General features: G+C 38.7%; 1 long non-coding RNA gene across 1 annotated transcript in view; it reads right to left on the reverse strand.

Annotated features, from left to right (window-relative positions):
• Positions 1-13652, reverse strand: part of LOC132117662 (uncharacterized) — a 150746-nt gene extending 137094 nt beyond the window's left edge. Inside the window, exon 1 of the long non-coding RNA XR_009425813.1 lies at positions 13559-13652. This is a non-coding gene — a long non-coding RNA (uncharacterized LOC132117662). The remainder of the gene's footprint in view (positions 1-13558) is intronic.
• Positions 13653-14990: the final 1338 nt, after the last annotated feature.

Here is a 14990-nt window from a genome sequence, read left to right on the forward strand (position 1 = left end):
CTATCCTAACTGCATTATTATTATTTTCAGATTTTTCTTTGTTGTAGATGCTAATACAAAACGTCAGGGGGGACTCCCATAAGTCTATTTTTAGGGGGGGTCAGCTCCGCAGTTCTGCTTAATTCAGCTATGATTATCATTTCAGTTTATGTTTATAAATATATATATATATATAAAAGAAAATTTATATTTAATTTAGAATTACATATGCTCTACTTTTGTTTCAGAAGCTGCATCTGAATTGTCATATATTTACAGACTAAAAAAGTTTCGTGCCTGGGGTGATAACTTTATGAGACAAAAGCTATATGTATAATTGTAAGGGCTATCCTTGCCATCTTCGCGCTCTTGCAAACTGGATGCTCTGACTTGCCGTAGAGTCCTTGTAGCCATGAGAGGTGTGTCCATGTAGATGAGTAAATAAATCTGCATCTTAAGTGGCGTGTCGCGTTAACTTAACGTCTGTCGGCGTGTGGCATTATTTTAACGCGTGGTGGCGTCTGGCGTTAACTTATCGCATAATGGCGCTTATTTAACGCCTGACGGCGTTATGAAAACGGCATTTTAAAATTAATACGGCGTTGAAAAGCACACGTTTTATCCACTTGGCTTTCCATATTAAACACACATTGCAGGAGAGTTTAGCGCTCCGTGGTGTTCGTCTCGCCTTCTAGGTCCAATATAACCTTAGGTCATGCGCATACTATCCTGTCTCTAGGAGTTTAAATTTTAATTTATTCACACCAGCTCTAGAAAACCTCTATACGAACACACTTGACCGAAAAAGGGCGGGGGACGAATTTCCGTTTTATCAAAGGTTGCTAAATGTGGGGGGGCAGTCCCCCGCGTAATCTACGCCCCTGGGCTGTAACATTATACTATACAGGTCAGGTGCTGGTCATATAATTAGAATATCATCAAAAAGTTGATTTATTTCACTAATTCCATTCAAAAAGTGAAACTTGTATATTATACAAGTTCTCCTTTTAATTTTGATGATTATAACTGACAACTAAGGAAAATCCCAAAATCAATATCTCAGAAAACTAGAATATTACCTAAGATCCAATACAAAGAAAGGATTTTTAGAAATCTTGGCCTACTGAAAAGTATGAACATGAAAAGTATGAGCATGTATAGTACTCAATACTTAGTTGGGGCTCCTTTTGCCTGAATTACTACAGCAATGCGGTGTGGGATGGAGTCGATCAGTCTGAGGCACTGCTCAAGTGTTATGAGAGCCCAGGTTGCTCTGGTAGTGACCTTCAGCTCTTCTGCATTGTTGGGTCTGGCATATCGCATATTCCTCTTCCCAATACCACACAGATCTTCTATGGGGTTAAGGTCAGTCGAGTTTGCTGGCCAATTAAGAACAGGGATACCATGGTCCTTAAACCAGGTACTGGAACCTTTGGCACTGTGTGCAGGTGCCAATTCCTGTTGGAAAATGTAATCTGCATCTCCATAAAGTTGGAAAACACAGTGGACCAACACCAGCAGATGACATGGCACCCCAAACCATCACTGACTGCAGAAACGTTACACGGGACCTCAAGCAACGTGGATTATGTGCCTCTCCTCTCTTCCTCCAGACTTTGGGACCCTGATTTCCAAAGGAAATGCAAAATTTACTTTCAACAGAGAACATAACTTTGGACCACTCAGCAGCAGTCCAGACCTTTTTGTCTTTAGCCGAGGCGAGACGCTTCTGACGCTGTCTGTTGTTCAAGAGCGGCTTGACACAAGGAATGCGACAGCTGGAACCCATGTCTTGCAGACGTCTGTGCGTAGTGGTTCTTAAAGCACTGACTCCAGCTGGAGTCCACTCTTTGTGAATCTCCCCCACATTTGGGTTTTATTTCACAATCCTCTTCAGGGTGTGGTTATCCCTATTGCTTGTACACTTGTTTTTTTCTACCACATCTTTTCCTCCCCTTTGCCTCTCTAATAATGTGCTTGGACACAAAGCTCTGTGAACAGCCAGCCTCTTTTGCAATGACCTTTTGTGTCTTTCCCTCCTTGTGCAAGGTGTCAGTGGTCGTCTTTAAGACAACTGTTAAGTCAGCAGTCTTCCCCATGATTGTGTAGCCTACAGAACTAGGCCTTTGCAGGTGTTTTTAGTTAATTAGCTGATTAGAGTGTGGCACCAGCTGTCTTCAATATTGAACCTTTTCACAATATTCAAATTTTCTGAGATACTGAATTTGCGATTTTCCTTAGTTGTCAGCATAAATGCATGGATTAACAATTCTGCATTTGACATTGAGAGCATAGGCCATAATTTAGATATATTTTTGAGATGGAAAAATGCAGTTTTACAAATGCTATAAACGTGGCTTTCTAAGGAAAGATTCCCATCAAATAGCACACCTAGGTTCCTAACTGATGACAAAGAATTGACAGAGCAGCCATCAAGTCTTAGTGTTCTAGGTTATTACATGCAGAGTTTTTAGGTCCTATAATTAACACCTCTGTTTTTTCAGAATTTAGCAGTAAGAAATTACTCGTCATCAAGTTTTTTATACCGACTATGCATTCCATTAGTTCTTCAAATTGGTGTGTTTCACTGGGCCGCGAAGAAATATAGAGCTGAGTATCATCAGCATAACAGTGAAAGCTAACACCATGTTTCCTGATGATATCTCCCAAGGGTAACATATAGAGCGTCAAGAGTAGGGGCCCTAGTACTGAGCCTTGAGGTACTCCATACTTGTGATCGATATGATACCTTTTCATTCACTGCTACAAATTGATGGCAATCATATAAGTACGATTTAAACCATGCTAATGCACTTCCATTAATGACAACAAAGTGTTCAAGTCTATGCAAAAGAATGCTGTGGTCAATTGTGTCAAACACAGCACTAGGATCCAATAAGATCCAAAATACCATTTTTCTCTAAGAAGGAATATAATTGTGAGGATACCAACTTTTCTAGTATCATGGACAGAAAAGGGAGATTCGAGATTGGTCTATAATTAACTAGTTCTTTGGGGTCAAGCTGTGTTTTTTTTGATGAGAGGCTTAATAACAGCCAGTTTGAAGGTTTTGGGGACATATCCTAATGACAATGAGGAATTAATAATAGTCAGAAGAGGATATATGACTTCTGGAAGCACCTCTTTTAGGAACTTAGATGGTATAGGGTCTAACATACATGTTGTTGGTTTAGATGATTTAAGAAGTTTATACAATTCTTCCTCTCCTATAGTAAAGAATGAGTGGAACTGTTCCTCAGGGGGTCTAAAGTGTGATACTGTAGTTGACGGCTGAATAGTTAAAATTTTATCTCTAATAGTATCGATATTAGAAGTAAAGTAGTTCATAAAGTCATTACTGCTGTGATGTTGGGAAATGTCAACACTTGTTGAGGCTTTATTTTTCGTTAATTTAGCCACTGTATTGAATAAAAACCTGGGGTTATGTTTGTTTTCTTCAAAAAGAGAAGAAAAGTAATCGGATCTAGCAGTTTTTAATGCTTTTCTGTGGGATAAGTTACTTTCTCGCCAATTAATACGAAATACCTCTAGTTTTGTTTTCTTCCAGCTGCGCTCCATTTTTCGGGCTGCTCTCTTTAGGGTGCGAGTATGCTCATTATACCATGGTGTCATACTGGTTTCCTTAACCTTCCTTAAGCGTAAAGGAGCAACTGTATTTAAAATGCTAGAAAAGAGAGAGTCCATAGTTTCTGTTACATCATCAAGTTGTTCTGAGGTTTTGAATATGCTAAGGAATTCGGATACATCAGGAAGATAACTTAAAAAGCAGTCTTTTGTGGTAGAAGTGATGGTTCTACCATACTTGTAACAAGAAGTAGAATTTACAATTTTGGCTATATAAAGTTTGCACAAAACCAAATAATGATCTGAGATATCATCACTTGGCTGCATAATTTCAACACTATCAACATCAATTCCATGTGACAGTATTAAATCTAGAGTATGATTTCGACAATGAGTAGGTCCTAAAATGTGTTGTCTAACCCCAATAGAGTTCATGTCTAAAAATGCTGATCCCAATGCATCTTTTTCATTATCAACATGGATATTAAAATCACCAACTATTAAAACTTTATCTGCAGCCAGAACTAACTCAGATATAAAATCACCAAACTCTTTAATAAAGTCTGTATGGTGCCCTGGTGGCCTGTATACTACTGTACAAACATCACAGGGGATTTATCATTAACATTTGTTTCACTTGATAATGTTATATGAAGCACAATTACTTTAAACGAGTTATACTTGAAGCCTGCCCTCTGAGAAATCCTGAAAACTTTGTTATAAATTGAAGCAACACCTCCCCCTTTGCCTTTTAGACGCGGCTCATGTTTATAACAGTAATCTTGGGGATGGACTCATTTAAAATAATGTAATCATCAGGTTTTAGCCAGGTTTCTGTCAAACAGAGCACATCTAGATTATGATCAGTGATCATATTATTTACAAAAAGTGTTTTCGTAGAAAGGGATATGATATTCAATAAGCCAAGCTTTATCATTTATCCGTATTGCATCTGTTTTTTGTTTGTTGAACCTCAATTAAATTGTTACTCTTAACTTGATTTGGACGTTTTTTGTACTTTCTAGTTCGGGGAACAGACACAGTCTCTATAGTGTGATATCTAGGTGAAAGAGTCTCTATGTGCTGAGAATTAACTGACCTCTGTGACGTGAGGCAGCTAGCATACGGTCGGTTTAGCCAGTCTGCCTGCTTCCTGACCTGGGCCCCAGTTAGTCAAGTACAACCCAAATTCCGGAAAAGTTGGGACGTTTTTTAAATTTTAATAAAATGAAAACTAAAAGACTTTCAAATCACATGAGCCAATATTTTATTCACAGTAGAACATAGATAACATAGCAAATGTTTAAACTGAGAAAGTTTACAATTTTATGCACAAAATGAGCTCATTTCAATTCTGATTTCTGCTACAGGTCTCAAAACAGTTGGGACGGGGCATGTTTACCATGGTGTAGCATCTCCTTTTCTTTTCAAAACAGTTTGAAGACGTCTGGGCATTGAGGCTATGAGTTGCTGGAGTTTTGCTGTTGGAATTTGGTCCCATTCTTGCCTTATATAGATTTCCAGCCGCTGAAGAGTTCGTGGTCGTCTTTGACGTATTTTTTTTCGTTTAATGATGCGCCAAATGTTCTCTATAGGTGAAAGATCTGGACTGCAGGCAGGCCAGGTTAGCACCCGGACTCTTCTACGACGAAGCCATGCTGTTGTTATAGCTGCAGTATGTGGTTTTGCATTGTCCTGCTGAAATAAACAAGGCCTTCCCTGAAATAGACGTTGTTTGGAGGGAAGCATATGTTGCTCTAAAACCTTTATATACCTTTCAGCATTCACAGAGCCTTCCAAAACATGCAAGCTGCCCATACCGTATGCACTTATGCACCCCCATACCATCAGAGATGCTGGCTTTTGAACTGAACGCTGATAACATGCTGGAAGGTCTCCCTCCTCTTTAGCCCGGAGGACACGGCGTCCGTGATTTCCAACAAGAATGTCAAATTTGGACTCGTCTGACCATAAAACACTATTCCACTTTGAAATAGTCCATTTTAAATGAGCCTTGGCCCACAGGACACGACGGCGCTTCTGGACCATGTTCACATATGGCTTCCTTTTTGCATGATAGAGCTTTAGTTGGCATCTGCTGATGGCACGGCGGATTGTGTTTACCGACAGTGGTTTCTGAAAGTATTCCTGGGCCCATTTAGTAATGTCATTGACACAATCATGCCGATGAGTGATGCGGTGTCGTCTGAGAGCCCGAAGACCACGGGCATCCAATAAAGGTCTCCGGCCTTGTCCCTTATGCACAGAGATTTCTCCAGTTTCTCTGAATCTTTTGATGATGTTATGCACTGTAGATGATGAGATTTGCAGAGCCTTTGCAATTTGATGTTGAGGAACATTGTTTTTAAAGTTTTCCACAATTTCTTTACGCAGTCTTTCACAGATTGGAGAGCCTCTGCCCATCTTTACTTCTGAGAGACTCTGCTTCTCTAAGACAAAGCTTTTATAGCTAATCATGTTACAGACCTGATATCAATTAACTTAATTAATCACTAGATGTTCTCCCAGCTGAATCTTTTCAAAACTGCTTGCTTTTTTAGCTATTTGTTGCCCCCGTGCCAACTTTTTTGAGACCTGTAGCAGGCATTAAATTTTAAATGAGCTAATTAAGTGGATAAAAGTGTAAAATTTCTCAGTTTAAACATTTGCTACGTTATCTATGTTCTATTGTGAATAAAATATTGGCTCATGTAATTTGAAATTCCTTTAGTTTTCATTTTATTAAAATTTAAAAAAACGTCCCAACTTTTCCGGAATTCGGGTTGTATAAACTCTAAGACTATTTGCCATATTTCTAGAGAGGAGAGCAGCGCCACCCCAGGAGGGATGAAGACCATCTCTTTTCAACAGGTCAGGTCTGCCCCAAAAGCTCGTCCAATTGTCTATGAAACCTATGTTATTCTGCGGGCACCACTTAGACATCCAGCCATTGAGTGATGACAATCTGCTATGCATCTCATCACCACGGTAAGCAGGGAGGGGACCAGAGCATATTACAGTGTCTGACATCGTGCTTGCAAGTTCACACACCTCTTTAATTTTATTTTTAGTGATCTCCGACTGGCGAAGTCGAACATCATTAGCGCCGGCATGAATAACAATCTTACTGTATTTACGTTTAGCATTAGCCAGCACTTTTAAATTTGCCAAAATGTCAGGCGCTCTGGCTCCCGGTAAACATTTGACTATGGTGGCTGGTGTCTCTATATTCACGTTCCGTACAATAGAATCGCTAAAAACTAGATCACTTTCATCAGGTTTCTCACTGGGTGCATCACTGAGTGGGGAGAACCTGTTTAATGTTTTGATCGGAACAGAAGAGCGGTGTTTTGACCCACGACTACGCTGCCTCACTGTCACCCAGTTGCCCTGCTGCAGGGGCTCTGTTTCCGGAACCGAACAATGTACAGGAATCCCTGAGCTAGACGCATCCAAAGCCGTGTCTAGAGCCCCAACATTCTTACTGTCACCAATTAAAGTTTGGATGCATGTCTCTAATTCTGAAATCTTCTCTGTCAGCCTAACTATTTTCCTGCATTTATCACATGTGAATCCCTCATCTGCGACAGAGATAGATAAACTGTACATGTGGCAAGAGTTGCAAATAACAATAGCAGGAGAAGCTATTACTCACCGTGCTTGAAATATTCTTACTGCAGTTGTTTGATGAACTTGTGAAAAACTGGAGCGAGAGAGAGAAGAGGAGAAAAGAAAACAGCGATAGGTTCGAATGAAAACGCTAATGACAAGCTAACGAGTGCTAACGCAATGCAGGTGCACTGCACTCATGAATATAAAATGAAAGTGAACGATCAAATTTCATCTGATAAGATTGATCGATAATATCAGAAATATGTTGTGAATTAAGTTATATTTTATCACTTTAAAAAACAGAGAGTGATAGTAAGATAAAGATTCTAGAGAAAAAAAAACAGCTACACGGAGCTACGATCAGCTCCAAAAAGGCCAACAGGAAGCAGAGAAAACACTATCTAACAGCGACACCCGCAGTCAGATGTTGAGAAAGAAATTGAAAGAAATTGAAGAGGGCATTCTGATTGTAACTGAGGAGCAGCAATGTGATGTGCTTCCCAAAGTATAACCAACATTGCTCTCATTTGGACATCCTGTCATCTCTGACATCTCCCATGTCCCCAAAGCATATGGACTCCTAATGGGTCTGTATGCAGTGAACATCCACTACCTCAAGTGCATGAAATACACCACTGAGGCTCAAACAGTGAAAACTTTTGAACACGATGAAGATGTCCAATTTTTTCTTATTTTGTTGAAATATAATTTTCCATTTAGTTCTGCCCTTTGTAAGCAACAGAAGATAATTGTATGTTTCCCGGAACACAAATTAAGTACAATTTACCCTGGTCTTCAAATTCCAAATGTTTTTACCCCCCAGCTCTTAATGCATCTTGTTTCCTTCTGGAGCATCAGTGAGTGTTTCAACCTTTTTTAATAGTTGTGTTTGAGTGCCTCAATGGTCCTCAGTGTGAAAAGATGTATCTCAAAATCATACACTCACTGCTGGAAAGGGTTCAAATATGCAAATATGCTGGACAACTGAAGAATCTGCAGGACCTTAAAGATAACATAATATTTTTAGTTGACTCAACAAATTCTTTTTTACAGTGTGTTAACAAATAGCTTTCTTCAGATACGCTGAAAAACTAACATATGGTTAACTTTTGAAACTATTTTTACTGAGAAATTACTGGTAAATTTCACTAAGAAAAATTGCAAAGAAGTGGGAAGCAACTGAATTAAATGTCTAATTTTGGAGCATAAATAAAATGAAATTTTTATTTTCTTTTTAAATATACTCTAATAATCTTTGTTTTAATTACATCCTCAATTTATTTATTTATTTGATTTTTTTTTTTTTTTTTTAACAGTGTATAATCGGGTACAATTCATAATACAGATTTATAACCCCACATATTATTTCATCACTCTTGGGTAAATAATATATTCTCTTCATATTCCACAGACATGTTTCAGATAATGAAATCTATTTATTTAGTTAGTTATTTAGTTATGTATGTATGTATTCATTCATTCATTCATTCATTCATTCACTCAATCAGTAAGCAAGGAGCTGCTGTAATGAAACGCTGCGAGTTGTAGTCCATTTCAGTGACTAGCAGAGTGTGTGTAGAAAAGCTTTGAAGAAAATAAACTACTCATCATTTCAAAGCAGTGTTGATGAACAATAATTATTGTATAGCCTATGTTCAATAAAGTTGACCTCTGTATGATGTTGCTTCCAAATAAGATCATTTTGAGCTTCAGAACTTGGACATTTCCAATCTGGCAACACAGCTTCAATCTGACAATGCAAGCAACTGAGAGAAAAACAGCCAGAAAGAAGAAGAAAGAAAAAGAAAGAAATGCTGGCAATTGAATAGCACTGTTTTTTCTTTCTCTGGCGTGCTTTCATGTTATTATTGTTTAGATTTTTTTCCTATGTGCTCAACCTATTATTTAGTTGTTAGCAGGAGCCCCCCCTGATTATACAAGACACTCCACTGATAATTTATAATTACAGTAATTGATTCAATAATTGAGTTTGCATGCAATTTAACCCAATGGTGTGTCTATCTTTATTCAAGCCAAGTAATTCATAAAAGGAGCAGATGTTTAGTTTTGAATGGATGGCACAACATTTTGTGAGCTTTTTGAAATTAAATTAATTATTTTACAAAAAAGGAGTTGGCAGTTTGTTTAAATTCTTTACTGCCATTTTTGGCACAATAAACAAACGCAGTGTGTAAGAGTCATAGAAGAGTGGACAGTAGAGGGCAGTAAAGAGCCATCGACTTCACTCTCTTTATGACCTTTATTTGCTAATAAATGGTCCAAAACTTTTTTCAGTTCACATAGTTACTACAGATTTCACTGCTTAGACACAAATAATTATATATTAAAACATCACACACACACACACACACACACACACACACACACACACACACACACACACACACACACACACACACACACACACACACACACACAAACACACACACAGGCTTTGTTTTTTGTTGGCTTTGTGTTTGTTTTTGTGAAAAGTGGGGACCTCACCCTCACAGGAAACTTTGTGCATTTTTACTTCCTCAAAAAAAAAAAAAAAAAAAACAAACTCATTCTTTATGATTTATAAGCATTTTGAAAAATGGGGACATAGGTTATATCCTCATAAGTCACCCTCACCTTGTAATACCTGTGTCATACCCATGTCATTATACAGAGTTGTGTCCTGATATGTCACAAAAACAAGAGCACACACACACACACACACACACACACACACACACACACACGCACACACACACACACACACACACACACACACACACACACACACACACACACACACACACACACACACACACACACTCAAACACACTTTTATCATTATTGTTTTTGTTGTTACAGTACAATTCAAAAGATTGGGATGTTTTTTAGAGTGAAAACTAAAATTGCAAAATATTAATACAATTTCTTTCTTTCTTGAGAGAGTGAGTATTACTGTTATACAATGGCACAGAACTTTTTCAGTTTGATGGGGGCAACCACTTCTAATGTATAAGAGAAAAGAGTGTCTACGTTGCCAGTCGTTTCATCTAGTTCATGTGTATTTTTGGGTACACATAGCAGTTGAGATAAATCAGGCAGGTTATTTGCAAAGTTGGCTTTGGTGGCTGGAAAAATAATTCTGCCCAGAAGGTAACACTGAGACATATAGTTAATATCAGTGATCATATCAGAGAAACATTCAGCATACCCTCTATAGTGTGTAGCTACTATATCTATGTTAGCACTCTGGAGAGCATCAGAGGTTTCTACAACGTGTTTTTGCAGTGCTGATCAATGTAGCCAATTAAAGACATACATGTTGATTTCTTGAATATAATGGCCAATCAGAGGTGTTTTGAGTCAGAATCCACTTAATATACACTCACGAAACTCTTTTTTGTTCAGTGTGGAGTTTTGAAAAAGTGAGATCACTTAATAAAAAAAATTGCAGGCATCTATCACATTAACTGGTTGCTGTACACAGTGAGTGTTCTTATGGCAGGTGCGTGACGTTCAGGTGCCACGGAACATGCGCTATATTATGAATTAATTCATTTAAATAAAGAAATGCATTGCCATTTTACATATTGCATTGCCATTTCGCAAATATTATTCAAACATTTTGTTATCCATATGCTTCCATATATAAAGGGAGTGGTCTTGTTGCACTTTCTATGCTATATTATTCAGGCAGAATTTAAATAGATTAAAATGGAATTTCATGCTGCTACTATAGGTTTACTATCGAAAATTGCAATGATTAACATGTAATAATAGCTATAGATGGTACAAAAAAAAAATGCCAAAATAGATTATTAAGGCTAGAGCACTTAGTGATTTGCTTCTGGAACTGGGCCTGTGCTAATTAGATGTAGAAATGATAGTACACAACCACAAGTTTAATGCGGTGAATGTTGTCGAGCTGTAGTCACAACACTGTGACTGTGATGCATGTTATTACCGGCACAGAAGTGCATGCTAGGCTTAATTGGGAACGATCTTGTCTCTCTTATCTGATTAACTGTAATGAAGCCAAATATCCAATGTTCATTTATACAACGATTAAACTTTGGTAGAAGTTGCTCAGGAAACCTAAACCCGATAGTAAACCACTTACTTAAGATATCATGTACACCGGATGAAAAGTGCCACGCCATCATGTTGTCACGTTCAAGGCAAAAGTCCAACATCTAATCACCAAATCTAATCACCTTGCATGCAAACGTTTGCTGGGTTTCAGTGAGTTTTGCTGTAAAAGCATGTATCTCTCTAAATGAAGCATAGACTTTATTCCATCCACACTTTTTCAACCGAGGTTGAGGTTTAAGCAGACAAAAAAATACTGCTCGTGCAATGTGCATAATGCCATAGTTAATCATAGTTAATCATGTTTTGATAAAGCCAACTTACTGAAATTCTATTTAAACTTCTTCTTCTTCTTCTTCTTCTTCTTCTTCTTCTTCTTCTTCTGAGACAAAATTTTAAAATGTATCTCCTAGACTTTTAAAGCTACAACCACCAAACTGGTCTTACCCGGGTTACTATATCTTTTCTAACTGATCTGGCTTAACATTTTTGTAAACCAGACTATCAAACCACCTAAAATCCCATAGACTTTCATTGATGGGGTGTAAACGTTTATACAATAAGACTTGTTGTGTATTTAAGATGTCTACTATGGAAGGCATTTTCTGCCAAATTTAAATAAATAAATGAAATGATTAAAATTCAAATTAAAACCAGATTAACGATTTCATTACAGAAAACTGTACGCAAAATATGTGACAAAATTGAGAATGAAATTAAATGATTTCATTTTCACGGTGACATACCTGTCAAATTGAAAAATAAAATGCAATTGGTGATTTCACCAATGCATGCAGATTTCGTGTCTGCGTTATTTGACACCCGATGACACGCGATCTTTGTGTAATTTGTTTGGGTTAAGAGCACACACTCAATGTCTTTGAGGAGGCAATCTGCATGCATTGTGAGCATTTTTTCAATGAAAAAGCTCAGCTCTCGTTTGTCTCTCTTTCTGAGAAAAAAAAAGGGCAGCCATCTGCTTGCCGCGGTTCAGGACCTGCCGCTACTGAGGCATGGAGGAGAATGAGATCATGGAAATGATAGGTGGATCTGTCTCAGTGGTTTAGAGAGGGACTTTCCCTTTCGCGCTCGTCAGTGGCAGAAGAGAGAGAGAGCCTCGAGAGGATGATGTTATATCTTTAACACTTTCTGATACTGAGGTTAGTGCTCTGCTGGGTTTTTACCCAGGAAGAGCAGGAGATGTTTGAGGATGGTGAAGAAGCTGAAGGCTGAGCCTTCTCAATCCTCCTGCCCTGCGTATGTAGAGTTGTTGGAGGTTATGGATCGCGCCACGGTAAAGTTGGACTTGCCATGGAAGTGCACTAAGAAGGTGACGCCGTGAGGCTGCCTCCACGAGCGTTATCTTTCTTACCACAGCCCTCCAGCTCAGGTGAGCCTTCCATTTCTGCCTAATGTCCATGCAGAGATCAAAAAGGAATGGAAGAGGCCATTTTCTTCTCACATGAGGTGATGCTGAAAGCGGCTATGAGAGGATGCACACTGTAGAAAGAATTTTTTAGATTTGATCCAGATGAGGCATCAGCGTTCTCATCCGAATCATAGTGATATCTACTTGTTCGCCTTTAGGGGTTTTTACATCTGCCCTTATCCTCCCCTTCCTAATTCCCCTGTAACCACCAGCTCTCCACCTGACCGAGGTTAGATGGGAACTTCTTGCAAACAGTCTCCTATGCTGTACCTATGATGTTTTGGTTGGTTCTATGTTCATAGTAACCAACTTGCTGATGGTCCAGACTAAAGGTAGTTGCCCCTTGAGCGGGCCTCCAGCGCAAGAACCAGGGTGGGTCGGTACGGTCCATTCTGTATATAATATGCAGTTACGGAAGTCTTCTTGTATATGCTGCCTCAGGTGATGCTCCCCTCACCAGAGGTTTGTAAATTTGAGCTTATCTCTCCCATGTGGTTCGGCACCTCTGCGATGCTCAGGAATCTTTAAGTACACACGCTAAGCTCTGTGTACTTTCTGAAAACCACATGGTGGTAAGTGTGCACGTTGAACACTTTGCGCACTTTCTAAAATCCACGTAAGTGGTACAGTACAGACCAAAAGTTTTCTTTATTTTCATGACTATGAAAATTGTAGATTCTCACTGAAGGCATCAAAACTATGAATTAACACATGTGGAATTATATATGGAATTATATACATAACAAAAAAGTGTGAAACAACTGAAAAAATGTCATATTCTAGGTTCTTCAAAGAAGCCACCTTTTGCTTTGATTACTGCTTTGCACACTCTTGGCATTCTCTTGATGAGTTTCAAGAGGTAGTCACCTGAAATGGTCTTCCAACAGTCTTGAAGGAGTTCCCCGAGAGATGCTTAGCACTTGTTGGCCCTTTTGCCTTCTGTCTGCGGTCCAGCTCACCCCTAAAACCATCTCGATTGGCTTCAGGTCCGGTGACTGTGGAGGCCAGGTCATCTGGCACAGCACCCCATCACTCTCCATCTTGGTCAAATAGCCCTTGATGCCTTCAGTGTGACTCTACAATTTTCATAGTCATGAAAATAAAGAAAACTCTTTGAATGAGAAGGTGTGTCCAAACTTTTGGTCTGTACTGTAAGTGTGCACGCAAGACTGCGCACTTTCTGAAATCCTATACATTAAGGGTTACGCGCTCAGATTCGTTCCCTTTCTTGAGATGATTAGACCTTGGTTCCTTGGGCTCCACTCAGCCAGTGTGTATTTATTTATACATTTCAAGCATTGCTTCCCTCAACGTGATGGGCTATTTGGGCAGTTTTCATGGTAGTTTAGCAGTGCTCTCTTTTACCAAGAAGGATCGCCTATGAGTGCGCTACTCTCTTTCTGTATTTCGAGTTCTCCTCTCATGTGAGATTGAGTTCTCTGTTCTTTCCACAGAGCGCTCCAGCATTATTTCCACAGATTGAGTTGATGACTCTCAAACATATGTTTTGGGATGCACCATTCCATCTATGAGCTGCTCTACAAGAGTGCAATGAGAGCCCTCTCCTTAGAACAGTATTTTAAGGATACTGCATTAATGCAGTATTAATGCATTGGAGCATTAGCAAAATTAGAATCGTAAAAAGAACAAACAAACAAACAAACATATACCATACAATCACTCATACAAGGGAAAGGGCAAATGAGATTTGATGGATGATACCATCAGGAAAACCAGAGAATGAAGCTATGAAAAGAGTCAGTTAACCACCTGAGTAAAACCATCAGCGCCATTTATAACGAGCGCCATTTATTACAACCGCTGCAACTTAGTTGGTTGACAATGGGAAATTGTATTGCAACCAACAAAATGGCTAACTATGCTTTTGGGAAATGCACCCCAGGCTAGAAACATGCTAGGGACATACTAGTAACTTGTTAATCATTCTAGCAACATGCTAGTAACTTGTTAATCATGTTAGAAACATGCTAGTTACTTGCTAGTCCTGCTAATGACATGCTAGTCACTTGGTAGTCATGCTAGCAATATGCTAATAACTTACTAATCATGCTAAAAACATGCTAGTGACTTGCTAATCATGCTAATGACATGCCAGTCACTTGCTAATAATTCTAACAACATGGTAGGAACATGCTAGTCACTTGCTAATCATGCTGGAAACATGCTAGTGACATGCTAGTCATTTAAGTCAAATTGTATTGTCTTCAAAACTTTAAACTTTAAAACTGCTTTATACTTAAAACTAGTTACTCCTGATGAAGGTCGTGTGACCGAAACG

The sequence above is a fragment of the Carassius carassius genome, chromosome 37 (assembly GCF_963082965.1).
Source record: "Carassius carassius chromosome 37, fCarCar2.1, whole genome shotgun sequence".
NCBI lineage: Eukaryota > Metazoa > Chordata > Actinopteri > Cypriniformes > Cyprinidae > Carassius > Carassius carassius.